Source organism: Crocodylus porosus, unplaced genomic scaffold (genome assembly GCF_001723895.1).
Source record: "Crocodylus porosus isolate Cpor-Errol unplaced genomic scaffold, CroPor_comp1, whole genome shotgun sequence".
In the NCBI taxonomy this organism is placed as follows: domain Eukaryota; kingdom Metazoa; phylum Chordata; order Crocodylia; family Crocodylidae; genus Crocodylus; species Crocodylus porosus.
Genome location: NW_017728910.1, coordinates 3,312,564 through 3,317,610, shown reverse-complemented (window position 1 = coordinate 3,317,610; position 5,047 = coordinate 3,312,564).

Sequence of the window (5,047 nt, the reverse complement as noted above, 5' to 3'; positions counted from 1 at the left end):
TGCGCTCCCCGCCCCTGCGTGCGGGTAGGAAGGCAGCTGCGCCGGGGCAGGCTGGCTCCGGTGCCCGCACCGAGCGCTCCCCGCGTCTGTGGAGCTGCCTCCCGGGTGCCGGCCCCGTCTCCTGACCATCCCCACCTCCCCTGTGCCAGGTTGGAGCCCGTTCCCGCCTCCACCTGGGAATGCAGCTCCCGTAGCCGAGGGCCATGGCAAAGCTGGGACCCGGATCCTTTCCGTCAGGTCAGGGCCACTATAACCACGATCAAATGTATAGTGAAGTAGCCCCAGGAGTGGGCTGTGGTACCACTGAAGCTCTAGGGCTTCCAGCCACTGTCCCCGTGGCTGCAAGGAAAAGGTTGCTGCCAAGCTGTTTCTTTGGCCTGGCAGGGATGGCGAATGACTCTTGGGTCCACTACGATTGCCTAAGCTGAGTGCATGTGTAAATCTGAAGGATCAGGGATCTCCACACTTTCCAAAGGAAATCAGGAAAGTGACAAGTGTTTGTGCTTTGTTGATGTAAGGCTTGATACTGATCCCCAACAAACTCGCTTTCACCTAAAAGTCTGTGGTTCATTTAAACCTGAGAAAACAAAGGCCTTGACCATGCTTGCACGTAAATTCTGGCCAGATGGGTGGATCCAGGAGTGGTGCAGTTGCAGCTTCTTAGTAAAGCTTCTAACTTCTTTTTAACTTGATAAAAATGTGCGCCATGTTATCTGTGACGATGCACCATGTAACAGGCAAACCAAGTTACGCTCAAGCAATCCTTGGGACAACACACCACACCATTTGCATCCGTAGATATATTCATGGGCTCTGGTCAACATAAGCTCATATGTGTTTGCAGAATTGGGGATCTAGTGGTAATAAGAAATTCAGCCAAAGTAAAACAGCCACATTTCAAAATGCCCTGACAAGTGCTTCTAGTTATACTTGTGCAATCTCATGGATGGTTGCAATGAATTATACCTAACTCATGAATGTTTTGTTTCCTTTTGAAATTTAGTTTTAATCTATGCACAACCTGATTAAAAGTAGTATCCAGAAGTTACCATTGATTGTGTTTCAGCAATATGAACTAGAGCAGATCAGGGGTCTCAATTTAGTTCCTAATAGATGAGTATGTACATTGCATAACCATCTTCATTGTAACAGACTCTTGCTGGCAAGCTTCCTGTGCATTCTGAAAAGCCATGGGTTGAGTGTGCATGGCAAATGAAGTGTCATTTTACTACAAAAAGCAACTGCCTCCACTTCCATGTTGAGGGTAGTTTGAACAGTTCCAGCCTCCAAATCCTAACTGGGTTCAGACAACAAATCTGTGGTCTCCATGAACGACAATGTAGCACTTTTCATGAGAACAATGCAAATAAATGAAAAAAATATTTAAATGCCAAGCATGTTAAAAAAAAGTTGAAGGTTTTGTTTAAAAACCAACAATAACAAAAAACTATGTGTTTATAGCTAAACAGATAGACGCCAGTACCATCTCAAGTTCTGTCTGCATAGTGTATTTCGAATTTTGCAGAGGTGACTACTGACAGTGCTAAAGCCGGCCAAAGATGCACATAAATGCTTTCTTCCGACAGACTTGCCCTTTCTTCTAAAGAGGGAATCAGATTTGGCTAGCTCACATTCTTTTACTGTGTGCCAAAAACAGTTGGAACAAGGGTGGGAAGAGTAGAACTTTTCAGTAAGAAAAAAGGAAATAAACAGCAATTCTACTGGCAGTTTTTTATAAATTACGTAAGTGTGAAAGACTGCAGCTGTAATGATGTTGCAACTTTGATATGACTGGTACATAATACAACTTCAAGGGAAACAAAATTAAAACAAAATTCATAACTCATTCCTTAAGCACGTTCCTCCAGTGACTGTTTTACTCTTCTCCTACATGTTTTGACAACAAGACCTATGTCTTTAGGTTCTAGGACCTAGAGTTAAAGGCGGCTCAGGGCTCGAGGCATTTTAATTCCAGCAGTTCCTGGAGAGCCACTCTAATTAAAACACTTCACCATCACGTGTATTAGGCCCCCGTAGTTTAAAAAATGACTGCCTGACACTTTATCTAAACCTCATTCTATCAGGTTTAGTTAAAGTGCCCCAGCAGCCATTTTTAAACCTGCAGGGGCTCATACATGGCCATGCTGGAGCATTCTAATTAGAATGTGGAGCAGACTCGATTCTAATGAACCAGCACATGTATGGGCACCCGAAGTGTTCTTCATCAGAAAAGGTCTGGGGAACTGATCCTTTTTGAGGGATGGATTAGCATCAGGGTTCAGGGAAGAAATACTTTTCTGGCTACACCATACTTCCTCGTTGGCTTACCTGTTCTGTGCCAGTGTAATGGATGGAGAAGCCAAGACATACACCATCCCTGCATTTTTGGCCACATAGCAAAGGATCAAACCATTTTATTAGTAGAGATTCTCTCCAACCTACAGGGACAAGCAAGGCAGGAAGCTTACAGCCTTTATCCATTTACTCTCCCATGCGCTTTAATGTGTATTAGCCCATTAAAGCATCACCAAAAACAGTGCTGTTTAGCTAATGTGCATTAAAATAGGCTAATGTGCATTTTTCTAGTACCTCACAACGGAGGTACTAGATTTAATGTGTATTACCTAAAGCTTATTATTAAATGTGTAGACATACCCCTAGGCAGCTAGAGTGCCAAGAAGCCCCAAGGAAGCATCTCAATCAGATGTCCCAAGAGGAGGTATTCTTAAATGATGTGGTCAAAAAACATTAGCATTTGTCACTAACACAGTGAGTAAGTGATAACATGACATAAGTACAGAATACACTATATAATTAAATCGGTTTTCCTAATGTGATTTCTAAGTGGTTCATGCTATTGGAGCATTCACAAGATGATCACGGTTCATCCTCATCTATTTCTATTACAATAATCACAATTATATCTATTATATTTTCTTCTTCAGTTTTGTTAAAAGAACCAAGATTTATGCAAAATTAGAGGCTGTAACTAACAACAGCAGAAATCTGTATATGCAATCAATGTAGTAGTTCAGAATGCATCCAAATATATATACTCCATATTGACATGGTATATGAAACCCATACTGATTTGGTATCCCCTCAAACTTCTGAAAGAACTAAATTTCATACGTAAGTCTTATCTGTCTACAATGGATCTGAACTGGATCTTGAACTCTGAAGACTGGATCCAGATCACCGTGTTGTGATTTAGGTCCCCCTTCAATCTAGAGCTTTGGCATTGGTGCAAAATAAATGGGGAGCATACAATACTTGCCTCCTGTCTGTGGCTGTTAATCTTGGCCCTCACCCTCAGGTTTTCTGCCACACAGATTAGTTTTGAAACATTTGGGTCTGACACTGAGCTTAAGGAAACAGCTGAAATAGCTCCAGCCAACAAATACTTTGTTATACTTAACCCAGATTTCCATGCACCTGGCTAAAAGGGCTCATTGCTTTCATTACCTGAGAGATGTGGACTTGATTTTGTCACAGGTTTTAACCTAAAAACTACAATACAAAAAGAGCTTTGATATGGAGACTTGGGCACCCAGCCAATCTATTCTACAACATGCAATAGTAATACAATATGGCAAATGCTTTGCTAAGTGGAGATCTGCCACCTAGCAACCATGTGGAAGTGTTTTCTTCAGTAGCCTGAAACCCACTACACAGATTTTAAAGAAGAAAGTGGGGGGAGGGCCGGAGAGAACTGCATGTCTGCTGTGCGCCTCTGTGACCCCGACAACTGCTGAATGAGGACTTGGTTCTTGGGAAAAGGACATGAAGACTGAGAGACCTGTTAGATTCTCAGACTTTGCTATCGAAAACTGAACTTGTTTTAAGAAAAAATGTTTACATTAAAAAGGAAGAACCCTACTTTAGAAAGAAATTTTACCCTGACATTTCTGAGGAAAGTCTGAACACTGCTAATGATCATTATTGTTCTGAGAGAGAGAGAGAGAGATTTATTCAATATAAAATTGTTAGTGGTGATATGATTACTTTGAGAATGTCAACAACAAAGATAAAGGCAGATTTAATAACCAAATGGATTATGAAGGCCTCCTAATGGATCCTCCCCACAGATGCATCCAGAATTATGGAATAAGGAGGATAAAAAGCTACACTTAACCACATAAACTACATATTTCCTCACACAGGCTGAAATAAAGCCTGCTATTTAAGCATATGCCTAGGTTTAAGCATAGGAATATTCCCACTAAAGTCATCCCATTGATTCACCTGGCTTGAAGTTAGGAACATATTTAGAGCTGCACTTCAAGAGGGACATGGAGAACCTGGAGAGGGTCCAGAGGAGGCCACTCGTATGGTTGGGGGCCTCCCTGGCCAGCCCTATGAGAGGCTGAGGGACCTGAATCTCTTCAGTCTCCGCAAGAGGAGACTGAGGGGGGATCTTGTGGCTGCCTACAACCTTATGTGCCTGCCACCAGCAGGGACTCGGGGAAAGTCTGTTCACCAGGGCCCTCCCTTGGAGTCACCAGGAACAGTGGCCACAAGCTGAGGGAGGATAAGTTTAGGTTAGATATTAGGAAGAACTACTTCACTGTAAGGGTGGCCAGAGCCTGGAATAGGCTTCCTAGAGAGGTGGTGCTCTCACCTTCCCTGGAAATCTTCAAGAGGGGACTGGACAGGCACCTGGCTGGGGTCTTATGACCCCTGCCAGCTGCCCATGGCAGGGGGTCGGATTCGATGATCTGTCTAGGTCCCTTCCAACTCATTGATTCTGTGATTTAGGCACCTGCCTGAATAGATGCTGTGGCAGAACAGCACAAACAGTAGAAACAGGTTTGCTACATTTCAAACCATTCTTTTCCACAGACCTCAAGTCCTGAATTCAAGTCATTTGACTGAAAAAAAAATCAAAACAAAAGAGTCATATTAAAACTATTTTAATATTAAAGTAAATATTGTTTGTTCTAAGCCTTTGTAATGGGTGTGCCAAGGCTCTCTGAAACAGAATATAAACAAAAACATTAACAAGAACAAATAGGGCGTGTCCACACGAGCACACACGTGCCTCTTG